This window comes from Vulpes vulpes, chromosome X (genome assembly GCF_048418805.1).
Source record: "Vulpes vulpes isolate BD-2025 chromosome X, VulVul3, whole genome shotgun sequence".
Classification (NCBI taxonomy): domain Eukaryota; kingdom Metazoa; phylum Chordata; class Mammalia; order Carnivora; family Canidae; genus Vulpes; species Vulpes vulpes.
Window position 1 is genome coordinate 84,190,729 of NC_132796.1, and position 17,602 is coordinate 84,208,330.

Below are 17,602 nucleotides of genomic sequence, written 5' to 3' on the forward strand. Positions count from 1 at the left end.
TGATTAAGGAAAGCAGGAAAAACTGCATTTGAAAGGTCAGGACTCTCTGCAAGTGACAGCAGATTGTTCTCAGATGAAAGCTTTATGGAAGCTTTATATAAATAATTAAGGTTTGCAAATTCATGGAGGAAAAGTGAAATGAACATCCCAAAGCCAGACGGGGCAGGGTAGTCAAACAGTTTATCCATTATTACAAAGCACACCACAGACTAACAAGGGAAGCGAAGAAGTGAGGATTCAAGATTAAAAAGATGGTCTCTACAAATGCTTCAGCATCTGACTGACATTGCTGATGAACTACTGAGTAGGCATGCATGCTGAGGTGAAATGAGCATGTGTCTATGATTTCTCTGGAAGTCACCGTGGAGTGAGATGATGGGATGTTACAAAGCACCAGAGTTCAGAATTATGAAAGATAGGCTATCAAGCAGAAAATTAACTCAATCCCAATACTTTCTAGAAAGGTCTTCCTCTAATTCTCCTTCCATTTCTCATCTCATCCCTCCCAAAAGGACTTCATCCAGTTGTTTTGGAGTTGTGTTTTATTAGAATGTTGGAAGTGAATTAACATTTGCTGGGAACTTAAAAAGGACTTCAGGAATTTGTAAAAATTCTCATAACAATCTAATAAATGGAGAAATTTTACTACCGTTTAGTTACTTAGATTTCCTCCAAAATAGAGAATGTATCTACCAGTAGCTGTGACTCAGTCATAACCCTGGGGGGTAAAAATAAAAAATGGGAGGCAGAGCAGAGGGAGAGTTTTTACTTTTGTGCAATAGGGGGAAAGCTAAAATTTTGGTCAGAAAATTTTAGGTGACTCAAATACTGACTAACCATGACAGGAAAGGCAACTTATTAAAGGAAGTTAGGAAAAAAAAATAAAAATAAAGGAAGTTAGGAAGAATAGCAAATGTACACATAGGAAATTTTATTTTATTTTTTTTTTTAGAGAGCCCCTGACACAGTGCTCCATCACAGAACCCTGAGATCATGACCTGAACAGAAATCAAGAATCAGATGCTCAGCCAACTGAGCCTCCCAGGCACCTCAAAAAAAATTTTTTGACATTCAAAGGATCTGTGACCAGGTTTCCTATCAAATGAGGAGGGATGTTACATTTAGTTATAATATGAATTATCATTTATTGAACATCTACTCAATGCCAGGCAATGTGCTGAAAATTATACAAAGTATTCCATTTATTTTTCAAATTTTAATAAAAATGGTTATTATTACCCATACTTCACATATGAGTCCCAGAGGGCTTAAGTGAGTTAGCCAAGGCTCCCTGACTCATTTGGACTTGCTTAAGAAAAACTGCTATCGTGTAAATCTGGTAATATGCAGTATATAGCACATAGCAGATGTTAAGGAGAAATTAGCTGTTGTTTTCTTGCTGTTATTGTCAGTAGTATTATTGCTATTTACTTAATGCCTCTCAGCCTTTTTTACCTCAGCCATAACATGAAAGTCAGTATAATACAACTATATTAAAGGTATTACATGAAACAACCCACTTAAAGTTCTAGTATTATAGAAGTCACTTAATAAACATCAAAACCCCATAAATTTTCTCTTGAGGGATGCTTTTTATTTTTAAATAAGGGCAAATAAGATGGTAGATATTCATTCTTCCAATTATTTAGCAGCATGCACCTGTCTGATAAAGTTGACAGTTTCTCTTCAGAAAACAATGTTTGACTAAAAAATGACCTTAGTTTAAGTGCTTAGAATCAGGAGGCTGAGTTTAGAGCTGAAATACTCAGCACATACTTCAAAGTTTCTGAGTTTTTTTCTTCTCTACCTACTATTTCCTATCATTTATATCACTAAGGATGTAAACAGATATTTCTTATGTATTTGTGTATGTCACAAAAGAGTATTAGTTATAAGCCTATTAAAATTCATTCATTTGTGCCCCATTTCAAAAGTTGTATTTTCATAGTTGAAGGAATGTTTATTGATAATATGAAAGTGCTCAATAAGTGTGTTCAATAAATATTGGACACAGAGTGAATAAATGACTCATTTCCATTATTATTTATTATTTTTGTATCTTTAGATTTCTGCAGAGAAAGCTTCCTATAATTGGATATATACTTATCTCTGCAACTTCATTTTAACAAAACACATCATGTTCCCCTGGATATAAAAATACAAATGAATTAGTCTTTATTACACTTTATTTTTTAAATTATATTTACAATTGATTTTGGTACTTGATGTGCTAACATTTAAGTGCAGCACACACCTTCCTTCCATTGTTTGCTCCTTGGTGCTTTCCTTCATTTATATGCATTGTGATGAGTTTTGGCACTCCTCCTGCCTTTAAAGGGTAAGCCAGATTTTCAGTTTACAAACAGATCTTGATGTTATTGGCTGACAGTAACCTCTGATTCTAAAAGGGAAAAAGATGACCAAGTAGCTCTAGTATCCTAAGAAAACTTATATTGCAGTGTCTTCTCTAAATTGTTAAAATAAAATCTGAGCTAAAAAGTACATTTTTAAAGAATGATTCTATGGGGGGGATGCTTACTTGAGAATTTATCATTGAAAAGATAGCTCAGGGGGGAAAAAAGCAGTAAAGTCAAGGAGGACAAACAAATGAAGAAAGGGTAAAGATTAAGATTAGCTTGGGTCGTGATGAGGTATTAGAAGTGGCCTGTGAGCTCAACACTGAAGACAGTTGAATTTAGGATATAAGAGAGGGCCAGAAGAAAGGCAGTTCAAGAATGTGTGCTGAGGGGGAGGGGTTCACAAAAAGCTTGGAAACCAATGAGCATTGAGTGAGGCAGAGCTGATGGGGCCTGTTACATTATTGGGTTATATTTGGTAATGGGATAAGGTGAGAGCAGCATGGAGAATATCGTAAGAGGAAGATGCTAATTAAGGGGTCTTGATCATATTTATAGCTGCTCTTCCAAAGAAAAACTCCTGTAGGTATTCAGATACATGGGCTCGATCTCTCATCTTTGTCTCATAGCTCAGATGCTTTGGTATCGTGCTCTCCAATTATTACACCTGTAACAAGCCTCCCCTACCACCAGGTGGCTACAGAGGCATGTCATGCTAGGGTAGCTTTCCAGTGTTTGGGACTATGATGTGGTTTAAGTTTTTCCAAGTCACAACTTTAAAAATCTGATCATCTATTCAATGTCCCATCCTATCAAGACAACCTTTTAGAAAAAGTTGAATGAAGCTTATCACTTCTTAATATTCATAAACTTTGGAAATTGATTTTTATGTTAGATTCCCAAGGAAGACACCAAAGCAAATGAAATAGAAGGAATAAATAATGATTTGTTTCAAGTTTCTATGACCCTACACTATAATCCATGACAGGTTCCCAGATAACTTTCTTTAGTTTAGTGTTATCCAACATTGATTTCTGTCACTTCAAAATAATTTGTTTCCCTCCCACAATTAACTGATTGAGATTCCCTATGGCAGAGTTAGAGCTGTGAGAAATGATAGATAGTCACTGAATTAGAGGAAGACGAAAGGATGTGAGACTCTCTAAAGCTTTCAGGGGAAGGTCAGTGGCAATTTGGATAGTAAGAATTGGCAGAAGACAGCTCCAGCAACCCTGCCTTCATTATACTTTATGATATCATGCCCCAGAGAGCATAAAGTTCTCAGTTTAGTTTTTTGGAAGATTACATAAGTCCAAGATCATTATGTTTGACTCTTCATATTAATAGGCAGTACATTAAGTTTGCATTAAAATGAAAAATAATGTAACCGTTTTTAAAAAGCAAAACGCAACAGTTATCATATCAAAATACCCCTGTCCCAGGAAAAGGATGCTGTTTATTACTCTAAATTATTCAGAAGTTTTCACACAATTTTCTGTAAGCATTTGACTAATAGAAGAGTCTAGAACCTATAGTTGATGGTGATACACTACATTACATCTTTTCTACTTCTCTTTGTGTCTTTGGAGGTTATAATAAAGAACGAGTGGACTAAGGTATCTGGATAATATCACTTTGAATATCAGATTAATTCACCAAAATAATTATGAATAACTATTATGGGATCAGCACTATGCCTGGAATTTTGGGAGTTGCAGATAACTATTGGCCAAGATCTCTGACCTCTCAGCTTGCTCTTGATCTTCTTGGCAAGATGAGATTAACATAAAGCAAAAAAAAAAGAAAAAGCAGGTTACAAAGAGCAAAATAGCGTGCTCTAAGCAATAAGGATTATACAGGTATGAAGAGGAGAGAAATCAATGAAGCCTTCATTTCAGAGGGAGAGCCTTCAGGAAGTGAGCTTATAAATTGGAATGAATTGTATACATAACTGTCATCATTATGTCTCCCATCTCATTATGCAGCCTATTTGTCTTTTTATACCCTATCCAGACAATCACATAAGTCCCTTTGACATTCTAGGAGCTCCACAAATACTTGCTGGTTGATCAATTAATTTTTTTTCTTACTTCATTTTTTGTTACTTTTTTAAAAATGGAAGTGTAATTGACATGCAGAATTACGTTAGTTTCAGGTGTATTACATAATGATTCAGCAATTCTGGACATTACTCAGTGCTCACCACAAGTTTAGACACTGTTAATTTTTTTAGAAGGATATAGTAAAAGCAAGCCAAAGAGAGACATTTTGTTTTTCTGACACATATATAGTTATCTTAAGAGTCTGTAATGACCATAGATGGATTACCATATCATTAGATCATAGTGCCAATCTGAAAGTGAAACTTACAGATCTGCTCCTTTAAGAGTGCTTACCCTCAATATCAAAAAATGAAGCTATATATTTGAATACCTGTTGAATTCCAAAAGCTATTTTAGTCAACTAGTCTGCATCAATTCGTCATGACTTATCACATCAAGATTTTACAAGGTCAGTAATTAATTTTTCAGCAGAAATGTTTCTCTAATACATGGTATATCTAAAAAATTGATATAAGCATTTAAGTAGTAGGCGTTTGCCCTCCCTTTAGGAACAGTATTAAAATATTATCTATCTTGTGCCTAAGAAAAGCTGGGGTCTTTTGGTGTTTATGTCTTTATATTAAATAACTTATTTGTTAGACATGCTTCTCTCAAATTTCAGTCATCCATAAAAGCAAAAGGCATTGAATAATATGGTTACAATTCATGTTAGGCAAGTACATGATTTTAACGGGACGTGGTTAGACGTAGTTAGAATAGTGGCACATCACCAAAGATAGGGATAGAATGACGGCCATTAATCAAATAAAAACCTTGACTAAATTTCTTGTAGGTTGGCTTGTCTCTACTACCACATTGCGTTTTGATGAGTATGCATATTGAAAGTGACATTATAATTTAGGATTCAGGCTGTTGCAATCATAATTACATATAAAATAATCACTCTGGGAAAAACAACTGCTTTTCAAAACTGTGGAATACTGAACATGTGTTTTTCTGAATATTGAATTAAATGGACCACAACTTCGTAAATGGATGTTCTCCCAAAGGAAATGTAAACTATTAAAATCCATAATTAATAACCAGTTTGTCACATGATATTTTTCCTCTTTTTGTATTTATGTCTATCAAGTGGTCTGCACATTTAAGAGTGTGTCTATATTTTAACTGATTAACCAACACTTTGCAAATAGGCCTCCATCACTGGAAAAGCAGAAACAAGGGCTAACTCATATTTTCCCCTTCAATTTGCCATTATTCTAGAATTTTAGGCAGGAAAATATGTTCTTTTATACATCACAGATAAGATTATATATGTACTTTAATTTTTGGAATGCACTTGTTTTCCTACTTTTAAATTGAGTACTATTCTTTTGAATTGTTTTCTTTCTCCTCATTTTCTAAAACCTTTAGCTGAGAAAGATCTAGAATATCACCCATAGTTCTCATTTTGCTGAGAAAGTTCTGGTATTTGGTTCCATTCTGTTTCAAGTGCCTAGGAAAAGTTCTAAACCCCATCTTTGGTAATGGAACTTCTTCATCTAGGGAGGTCAGGCAAGAAAGAAATGGAACATTTTATGGCAATCATATCTATAAGATTCAAAAAGTTTGAAAGAGCCAAGTATTTGAAGAAATGTAAATCACCTAGATTTCTTATGCATCATTGGTGGAAGTGTACATTTGTACAACTATTTGGGAAAAGAACTACTTCTAAAGCTGATTATTCACAGTGCATATAAGATGTGTTGTCTTAATTTTAATTGACCAATTAATTAATTATATCAATGCAGCCATGCCTGGTGAGATGATAAAGGTGATTCACATACCAAGAGTTATAATTAACTCCCTTCTATGTGCTTGAAGCCAAACTATTCTTAGAATTCCAGAATGGCTGAGCACTCAAATGGGCATTGATTGGTAAGGCAGCATACCAAAACTAGGACAAAACTAGAAGAGCTATAGAGAAAGGCTTGTTTTGATAGGAACACTATACATTTACAAAAGTTCATGGTTCACAGTCTTTGATCAATGACTTTATGAAGCAAACCAAAAAGAAAGAAGCAATGATTATTTGACAGTGGCTTCTCGATGTGCAGATTTTTAGTCATAACCAAGGAAAAAAAATAGGACACACATAAAATGGAAAGTTTTCTGTTTTGTACGTTTGGGAAAATGTGAGTTTCTTCTAGACACACAGGAAAGATGTATCTTCATCACATAATTCAAGAATAATGATCTACAAATTCTTGTCAGGAAAGTTTAAGCAATTTTAAATAGTCATATTCAATATGTAAGCCCAACATAATTAGGTACAAAGCAAGTTGGCTTCTGTAAGGGGAAATTATAAGACAAGTAGAAAAAAAAAAAGTAGAATTATCAACTTAAAAAATTCCACAAATTTATAACCAAGCTCCCCACAAATGGTAATTTGAAAGAGAAAGAGAATTGTCATTGACGAGGTAGGAGATGTTTGGTTTTAACAATGACTTACTTATTAAACATCTACTACTGTCAGGGCCTAAACTGGACTCCGCAAGTTATCTCTTCTAATTCTTACAACAGTCAGCTGTCAATAAACAAGTTATTATTGATCTTATTTAACATATAAGGAAACACAGGTCAAGAGGGTTTAAGTGAATTTCTAAGGTTCCATAGCTCATGAGTGACAGAGTTGGGATTCTGAACCCACATCTGTCTGATTCTAAACTCACATTTCCTACCCCTAAAGCTAACCCATGTATGTAGTAGCCATACTGGGTAAAAGAATGGATCCCTAGCTAGATGTTTTAGGTCTCGTATCCATCCCCTCTTCCAAGCTGGTTCTTCTGCACAGAGCATGGGCTCCCAGCCCTAGCTCTATTATTTACAGCACTGGCAAGTGACCCATTGGGCTTCTCCTTGACCAACTGGGCATCGAGCAGTGCAAAAGCAAATCCCTCCACAAAGCTGGGAGAGTCATTCTGTGGGCTACTCCTGCATGCTGGGGGGTACATATTTACTGGGTCCTGTGGCCCTAAGAAAAGTGAGGGGGTGGAGAGACAAATCAAGCAGCTCAGTACCTGCTACTACTAAATCTGACTATGTCCATATTAAGTTAATAGTAAGAACTCAAAAATGTTATTGTTATTACATTATCATCACCATTATTATTAGCTGAATAACTCCTAGCAATTTATATTTAACCCCTCTTGGACTCAGTTTCCTTGTTCATAAAATAAGGTTGACACTACTGGAATGATCTAAGATTGCCATGGTGATTATATTACAAGATAAATTCATTTTAATACCCTGGAAAATTGCTCTTTAAGTGTTAGTAGGACAGGAGAAATAAGTCATTTTTTCCCTCTGATGTGATTAAAGTGATATTATAATTATCTTGCAGATATTGGCTCCAGTGTATTTTATTTCTCCACATTTCTACTAGCTTTCTGACAAACTAGCCTTCCCAGCCTCTTCATGCCCTGTGTGTAACAATCTGTTTAAATTAGTGCTGATAGAATTCCTTTTCCATTATTTCTTATAACTTAGATCTATTTTCAAGATCTATTCCTAGTCCCTTCTTTCCTTCATAATACCTTTGAATACTTAGGTCCCCACAAATCTCTCCCTCTACCACAGTTTGGCAGTGACCGGTTTCCATTTTTTTGTGTTCATTAATGTTATCTTATTAGGTAAATTGTAAATTCTTTGAAAGCAAATTCTCTTCTCATACATCTTAGTACTTACAGAAGCACTTAGCCTAGTGCCTTACAAAAAGTAGAAGTTTAATAAACAATTACTGATGGATAAATTCATGTAAGTTATTTCTGAAATCAGTCATTAATTCTTATAACCAGAACTCAAAGAAAGTTCTAAAAAATTGAACACCATGGTTCAAGAACCATATAAAATGTGGCACTGTTTTATATGGTAAATAAAATATAGACTGAAAACTCACTGAAAATCCAGAAAAGAGGAGTGCCTTAGCTGGCTTAGTCAGTAGAACGTGCAACTCTTCATCCTGGGGTCGTGGGTTCAAGCCCCATATTGGACATGGAGCCTACTTTAAAAAATGACACATAAATAAAATAAAATCCAGAAAGATTCGTTTGTGAGAGAGAAATTCATGATAAGTTATTAAACTGAAAATAATTACTTTGGAGGAAGACCTCACATTTTTTGTGTTGACATTATAGATGGTAAACTTGCCTTCCTAGGAAATGTTTTTAGGGCCCTCTGCCAAAAAGGACATTAGGATCATAGGTCATAGCTATGTTCTGATAATTAAACCAACACTGTAAAAGAATGTACACAACTTGCAGCTCATTGTATTACTATTTTCAGACAATTGGGATGAAATATATCAGTGAAAAATACACATCAAATTTAATAAATCCTTGTTGACTGCATATAAAACCAATTTTTAAAAGCTGACACATTTCTCCTGATTATTGGCAAGGATACATTAGAAAGCCTTTTTTATACAGTATATTTTTAAATTGTTGTTGTTTCAACTGTCACCTTTATTGACATTATTGAACTAAGGATAAGAGATATGTGAGCATCCAGTATGTGGGTGGTATGAAATGGAAGTAGAAGATGGGCCGTGTACCTTAGGTAAACTTCCTTGTCTTGAGGTTTCAGACATGATCTCTTTTTGAAATGAAAATAAATACCTACTTCCTTAGAAATATGGCAAGAGACTGTTCAGATGACCTACTACCCTTGCAAATGATTGTGTTATAGTAATACAGGGTTTTATTATTTTCCCCTTATTTTCATGCAGAATAAAATGCCAGTTGAACATCTCCATCTCCCTTCCCAGCCACAGACACACATATTACACTGGTAATGAGATGTGGGAAGAGAGCCTTTTAAATAGATTTTTAAAACTTAATTTCCTAAAATAATAAAGTCTAGGGGCTTGTCTTAAAGGTCCATGTGGGTACATGAGAATCTGTCAACACAATGTCTGTTCTCAGCATTTTCCCTAAGGGCAATATGCTATTTTGTTTTCCCATGTAATTATTTTTGCTTGTCTTTTTCTGCTTATGTACTTTAATTTCATTTAGAACTTTGAAGATGGAAAAGTATGACTGTTTAGATTCTCTCATAGTATAAAAGTCTTCATGATAAAGACTATGAATTCTCTTTGATAAACATCTGCTTATAACTGAATGAAGGATTGTTTAGCACAGAATGTGGTATTCAGTGAAAAAAGCAATTTATCTAAGAAATACTTCTTCCCTTATTGCATTTACCCTCTCATCAGCTTGGTGTATCTCTATTGCCTATTTGTCCTTTGTTACTATCAAGACTGCACATTTCTATCTAGAGCAGATGGTGTAACTGCCATTGTTCTAGTGCTTAAAATTCATTCTGCTGCAGGAAATTTTTATCATTAAACCTCTAATTTAGCAATATTAACAAATTGAAACTATGAACCATTTTGTCCAGCATGTCCGGCCTTTGTTAGATATCTGAGCAAAAAAATATATACATATTGATATCATGAAAATTGTATAAAAAAACTCATTTGATTATTTCTTGACAAATCAATGTGAATTCTTATTTCATTAAGTTAATATATAATATGATGGTGGAATAAATGCTATAAGATGTTAGTCATTAGTTGTGTAAGAGTTTGTCATGGATTCTCCTTGTTTCCTTTGCTAACATATCCATAATTTATGCCAAAAGAAATTAAAATTATAATATGTATCTTGATACTTTTTGAATAGAATATTTGAATTTAAACCTATTTTTAAATTTCTAATTTCAGCCTTTTTGTCCATAACTCCTAATGACACCCCACCACACCTACTCCACCTAGAAAGCCATCAGACTTCATATTTTACCTTCAGGAAAGAATCAGAGATAACATCCTTTTTCTTCTCTCTCAGCCACATTTTCAGTATTGGAATGATTCAAACTAGATCAATTAAAGTTTTGCATTCAACTTTAGCTTTACAGCTTAAAAACGAAGGCAACAAATATTTTGTGGAAATATTCATAATAACTTTTAAACAAATGACACATACATACAAGTGTTCAGTAAACAGAATTCTACAACATATCATAAGTTTTCCGTGATTACTACTTTAGAAATAATTCCAGCCCATGTAACTGGTAAATTGTAAGCTGTATCCCATGGTTGGATATTTGTGCAATCACCAATGAAATGACTCTAATTAGTTGAATACATGTTGATCCAGTCAACTATTGCTGGAGTGACCAACCAAACATTCCAGTCTGCCAAGGACAGTCACAGTATGCACTTACTGAATAAATGTCAGTAATACTTTCTGTGAGTCTCAAAAGTGTCCCAGTTGGGATATTAAGATAGATGTTTGCTTTTACTCTCATGCACGCATATAAACCTAAGGAGGTACGTGCTGATACATATAAGAGAACTATGAGCAAACGTCCCTTATCCAGAGGAGTATGCAAACTTCTTAATGACACAACAGACCTATGTGAAACCATTGCAAAATAACCCATACATCTTTGAATTAAAATTCTAAATTTGCGATACAAGCAGAAGCACTGTGGTAATTCAGAGAAGAGATACATGGATGTGAGCTAGAGTAGTTTAAGTCTGATTTAAGAAGTTGTTCTGCTCTAGGGCTTTGCAGGCATGAGGTCATATGGGCAAAGTTATAGGGATAGTGATAATTAAAGTTCACGGTTGATCAACAGTGGAAATGTGTCAACAGTGGAAATGACCAAATGAATACAAAGGGTATGGTAGAAAAAAATAATCAGTAAGGACTTAGAAATTCTGGTCTTTCACTCTGTCACTGGCCAACATTATGTAGTTGAGGAATTTACTTCTTCCCTTTGGCTTTAGTTCCTTCATCTGTAAAAAGAGGGAGTAAACTGGATTCATTCAGCAGTCTTACTTATTGTGAGACTGCTCGTGCAAGGCACTCCACTAGACTATGTAAATAATTGCTAAAGTTCCTTTCCTGCTCTAACCTCTGTGGCAATCACTTCCATCACTGGTGTTTCCTCGACATGACATGACTTTGTTCTAGTCAGTTCTGGATCATTCACTTTTTTGTCAAAAAAGAATGTTGCCTGCAGGTAAGTCAACCCCACCCAGCAAATATTTGTTATGTTAAATTGAATGGAAATTTTTCCTTTCAAGTGTCCTTGATTTTGTCATTGGACGAGGATCCTGTCTTCATTCTCTGTGATAATGATGCAATCCCAGAATGTAGGGGACCCTTCAGGGAGAAGCTGGTAGGGCATATCTTTAGAGCATGAAAACTGCCATTTGTGCTTCAGGTAACCGAGGCTACAACTGATTCAGCTGGAAAGCAGGGCTATTGTGCCCTGGTCTCCTTCCTGACTTTTCACAACCGAGGTCTGTTTTCCTCTCTCTGTATCACCTTGATCTCAGGAAGCTTGCTCTTGTTCTCCATGTGAATCACCTAACAAGAGAGAACATGCTGTCTCAAGTGAAGTTTAGCAACTGAACATGGAATTTTACCAACTCCAAGAAGCTGGGATGTCTTCTGTGAATCCAGCTGGTTCAAGGCTGCAGGCCCACTTCCCTTGGCAGGTCTTCCAATTGCAGGGAGTGGGGAAAGTGGCCCTAAACCATCAGAATGGATTATACATCACATTTGATAATACACACGGACACTCCACTCCATTAACTGGAGAAGTTGGAGATAGATCTAATCTGAAAGGAATCTGGGGAGCAAGAGAAAATGGATTCACTTGTCTAATATTTATTCTGTACTTGAGAGTTGTGGTATGCTAAAAAGTAGTTATGTTTATCAATAAAGAAGCCTGGACCTTCCTAATATTGTAGAAACAAAATATACAAAATATAAGATCAATATAAGTCTTGTTTAAATTGATACTTAGTTCATTTGGCTTTGTCACATCATAAAACAGAGGAAAAAAGTTTTTTTTCTGTAGAAGTGCCAAGATATATTTAAAGCCAACAGCAAGTCCACCTGACTTTTGTTTGCTTTCAGTATTAATAGTGGTGGTCATGGTCATAGTGGTAGGTGATAAGATGGAGAGACATCAAGATTTTTGTAAAGAAGGGTTGAAAGAAAAGTAGAAATAACAGGAAAAATTAGAGCTACAGTAGATGTTCAATCATAAGTGAGAGATGCAAGGAAACCAAATTATTGCAATTTAGAACCCCTCAGTTCTTTAGAAATTTAGAACCCCTCCATACACCATACCTACCTTCTCCACATCGAACTTTTACACCCAGAATGATTGCCAATGTCGTCACAGGGGGTTGCCATTACTTTTTGTGTGGTTAGACACGAGAAGGGAAACTGAAGTCCTTTCCAGAAAAGTATTCTTAGTACCTTTCACTAATTAAAGAGAGAGAGAGAGAGAGAGAGTTCTAAGTGCTAAGAAATTTCTACTGGCTTTCCACATAGACCCATTGAAATTTTAAAATTACAGAGTAATTTGTTTTTCAGAATTGCATACTCTTGTACATTTAAATCTGTAAATGTACTGAGGCAGCTATATAAAGCATTAAATTAGAGATACGAACAGCTGAAAACTAAGTGAAAAGAGCTGAAAATAGAGTTGCAAGTAAATCATTGAGAATTTGTCTTTTCAAATGTACTGCATGTGAATTTGAAATCAATCTGTTTTATTCTGTCACTCATAGTAGACTCTTCTACCCCCTTCAATTGATAAAGCACTTAAACCTTGAAAGCCTCTGACTAAAAATGGGAGGATAGGATATAGGTCAAGGAAAAGTGAAAATCATATGGAATGGTATGGGACCAATTGATAATATGCTGAAATATTAATATGCAGGTATCCCTAAGTGTGTGTTTAAAATAAGGCCAAATTTGAAAGTAGATTATTTCTTTGGAAAATGGGCTCAATTATTTCAGGGTGTAAGAGCAAATGCAACTCAAACCTCCACATTTTTTGTGGTGTGTGCATGTGTGTGTATGCACATGTATGTATTTAATCATTGTTCTGGCAAAATAAGAGCATTATCCAAATTCCAGTCCTTATTCCAAAACGTCTAGGGATTGGAGACACCTTACAAGGTGTTGCAAGGGGCCAGGCATAGGACAAGAGAAGCAAAATGAAGATGCTAATGCTTGCTGGTATCTGAAGGGGATAACCAGCCATAGGAAACACAAAAAAACAGTAGAGCAGAGCAGACTTGCTTTTAAAAAGGCAATGGAGAGGCTTCAGTTTTTGTAGTTGAACAATGCCAGGACTGGCTAAGGAAGAGTGTACATAAGAAGACAGAGAGGAGGCTGAATGGAGGCCAACAGGATGGTGGGTGTTGCCTTTCTTCCTGAGATGGGAATTTTCTGGGACAGAAAGAATAGTAAGAAGATAGATCTGCGCATCCATGGTGTTTCAGGACAATTTACTGGACTCTGTAACAAAGTTATAGATTATTTTGTCTTTTAATGTAGAGAGAAATGACTGATTAAATGAAATATTTCACTGATTTTCCTAAACAAATCTACTTAATAGAATTTCATAAACAAGGAGTGCTTTCTCAGGTGAGCTAATGTGAACCCACTCATTCCCTGAACCATTTACTGAGAACAAGCTGACAGAGGGCAACAGAGCAGCCTGAGAGTTCAACGCAGTAAAGAAATCCATAATATAAGGACAAAGACTGACAGTTTTAATACTTTAAAATAAGGAGTTAGCAGCACGTGGTGCTATCTGTTTTTGAAATGTGGAGGCATGAGATGTTATACTCTCAGGGCCTTTAGGTTAGTAAGCATGCAGATCGAATATGTTGTAGATGGAATCCTTGTACAACTTTAAATGCGATCATTTGTAATATGTTTTGACCATTATGTAATACTACCTTATTACATTATGTAATATGTCAACTGTTTCAAAAATATTCTAAGGGAAGAAAGAATATCCTTACTGATCATTAATATTTCTGATTTTGCTTTTGCTTGAGCAACTCCATGAGTGTTTATTTGGTGCATTACTTTCATTATGAAAAGAAAAATAAATGGGGTCTCTTGTTACAAAAGTAGTTCTATAAATATTTTGATCAAATTTTTACTGATTTCTGTTAATGTGATAAAGCAATGTGAAATAAACATCTTAGATGCCATTTGCTGATGATTAGATTGTAAGTGGTAAAGTCCATTTACAAAATTGTTGAGGAATTTGATTTTTTAAAGGAAAACCACGATCAGAATATGGACATGTTCATTAGGGGACTCCCAGCCTTTTTCAGAAGGTTGTATTCTACCACAGGGTAAAGAATCCTGGTTTGTTCAAGTGATATTTTCAATCTAAAATCTAGGAGGCAGGTGCTCACTTGTCCTCCTCCGTGCTTGGAAAATACAGGGAGGAGGCCATAGTGGCAACTGTCACCATGATTGATTTCGTTGGGATGGAAGATTGACCGGCTGGTTGTACTCAATGCACTGAGGACTCCCTCAGAACAGTGAACCTGTTACATTGAAACTCTGCAAGGGAGAAAAAAACAGCAATGTTTTCAAACTTAAAATTTTGAAATGCAAGATACTTTTCTCATGTCATCTCTTCTACACCACACAACGTTTAAGCCATGTGTTGTTCACAGAGTATAATATTGCAATGATAAATGTATATGCAACAGATGAAAATAGTGATAATAACTGAGAGTATTTTAATTTTGTATTGAATCTTGTATAATGCTGCTTGTAGAGTTATAAGTAGATGTAAGAAGATTCATATATGATCAATATATTTTACAATCTTCCTGTCCCTGAATTTGAAGTTTATTGCAGGTTAACTCAAGCCAGGGGAAAGATTGTCTCATAGAACTCTCTGACTCTCAGAATTGAAATGTGAAGTGACAGTGGTATATCATAATAGTAAAATAATAGTAATATAAGGTAAATATAATTAAAATATGAATTTATCATTCATTTCTTTACTCAACAAATAATTATGTAACACCTAATATGTGCAAAGCATTTTCCACATATAATTTATTCTTAGTGAATATCATCTCAGCCAAGCTAATAATGGAGGTAGTATTAGCTTCAGTTGACTCTTGGCCATGCATCCCTGAACCATGGAAGGTAGGATTGGATGCCATTGTTCTCTGCATTTCTGCTTACATGTAGTTTACAGTTGCTTTGAATGACAAGGTGCAACACACTACTCTTATTAGGAATGATCATTGAGTAGGAATAATCACGGAAACATTCCTTTTTTTTAATTTTTTTTTTAATTTTTATTTATTTATGATAGTCACACAGAGAGAGAGAGAGAGAGAGAGAGAGAGAGGCAGAGACACAGGCAGAGGGAGAAGCAGGCTCCATGCACCGGGAGCCCGATGTGGGATTCAATCCCGGGTCTCCAGGATCGCACCCTGGGCCAAAGGCAGGCGCTAAACCGCTGTGCCACCCAGGGATCCCAAAGAAACATTCCTATATGACATGTATCCCTGACTAGAGCAAAGTACCCAGATGAGCCATTAGGTAGTGGAACGTTAGAGACTTTATCAAGCATGTCCAATTGTTTGCAAGACCACAGAATTTCAACCCCATTTTGATCTTAGGACACTCCAAAAACTCATCACATTCTGCACAGGAGGTGAGTGTTACAGTGTTTCCAGGCTGTGCCAGGTCACAATAAAGCTTGAGAGCAAATGTATGACAGCTGCCACATTGGTAACACATCACACACATTTAAAAAAAATATTGAAATTCATTTTGAATTTTATATTCAGTGCCATCACACAAATAGCTATTGGAGACTTAATGGATGCCAGTCTCCATCCTAAATGCATTGAAGACAGAAGTATATTCTGTGCATTCAAGTGCTTTACAGTCCGGGGATAGCAATCTCCTGACCCCTTTTCAACAGCAGGACTCTTCTATCTTACCCATTTGAGTTACATTACCTCTTTTTTGTTTTTGCTTTTTGTTTCTTCTTGATCCTTAAAGAATTAAGTGTTCGTTGGTAGATTTCCTACTTAAGCAGATGCTATCTGGCTACGTTGGCATGTAAAATTACAAATGGACTCAGATATTTTCTCTTAACATAAGACTATTTTCTGCTTTTGGTGATTCTTTATATTTAAGAACACAAAATCAGGACCCTTGTACTCTGTTAGAGTCCCATCTGATGCAGAGATCTTGGCTAGTATATTCTCATTTAAAGGTGAACTAATTCTGTGAAAAGCTGACAGTGGTTTCCTGACTAGCTTTTATACAGATGGATTTTTTTTCCTAATTGATTACCTTTTGAAATTAAAAAAAAAAAAAGGAATCATTTTCATTCCAGACTGGTCTAGATGCAGGTCGTCATTCACATAAGATCAACAAGGGAAGAATTAAGTTTCTTTCCAACGTTTTACTTTTATTTTCCTCAGTAAAGTACAAATTGCTCTCGAGAGCAGGGAAGTATGACTATATTTCCCAGCAGATGATAATGAGAAAAGACCATAGTGAAAGGATATTATGCCATTCAATCAGGATATGGTCCTCATTCAGGCAATGATAAAATAAATTGTGTTAATTTCTGTACATCTTTGCAAATATCAAGTCTGCATTTTCATAGTTTAGTTCTCATTACTGTATCTTATATGAAAAAGATGCAATTGTTTTTTTAAGATTTTTATTTATTTATTCATAAAAGACAGAGAGAGAGAGAGAGGCAGAGACACAGGCAGAGGGAGAAGCAGGCTCCCCGCAGAAAGCCCAATGTGGGACTCGATCCCAGACCCCCGGACCCTGGGATCATGCCCTGAGCCAAAGGCAGACTCTCAACCGCTGAGCCACCCAGGCATCCCCAAAAAAGATGCAATTAAAGCAGAGAAGAGGGAGTTTCTATGTTATGACTGAGGTTTCTTTTAATTAATACTTTGTGACATCTATATCAAAACGTTTTAAAAACCTGAGCAAATGTCTTATTTTGAAATCTTGTGGGAGTATACAAGTTAGTATTTTATGCATAACATGGGTAGATGCCATTCAGAATAGTAAATGATCATATATTTTATGTATGCTGTTGTTTATGTTCTATGGATTTGCTTATGTTTTTAATTGTTTGTGTGTGTGTGTGTGTGTGTGTGTGTTGTGTTTAGCATTACTATACCAGAAGGATAACATTTTTCTAGCTTCTGAGTTCCATTAGAAAAGTGTATGGTGTTGTAATGTAAGGTATTGGACCATATTAGTTTTATGCAATAAAAAAATTCCAACCATCTTAACAAATATG

General features: G+C 35.4%; 1 protein-coding gene and 1 non-coding gene across 5 annotated transcripts in view; both read left to right on the forward strand.

Moving 5' to 3' along the window:
- The window catches only part of HTR2C (5-hydroxytryptamine receptor 2C), a 307,776-nt gene that overhangs the window by 31,873 nt on the left and 258,301 nt on the right, over positions 1-17,602 (forward strand). The window lies entirely within an intron of this gene.
- LOC112908457 (small nucleolar RNA SNORA35) lies at positions 7,287-7,415 on the forward strand. Its single transcript, XR_003232933.1, has one exon. It is a non-coding gene; the product is annotated as a small nucleolar RNA SNORA35 (small nucleolar RNA).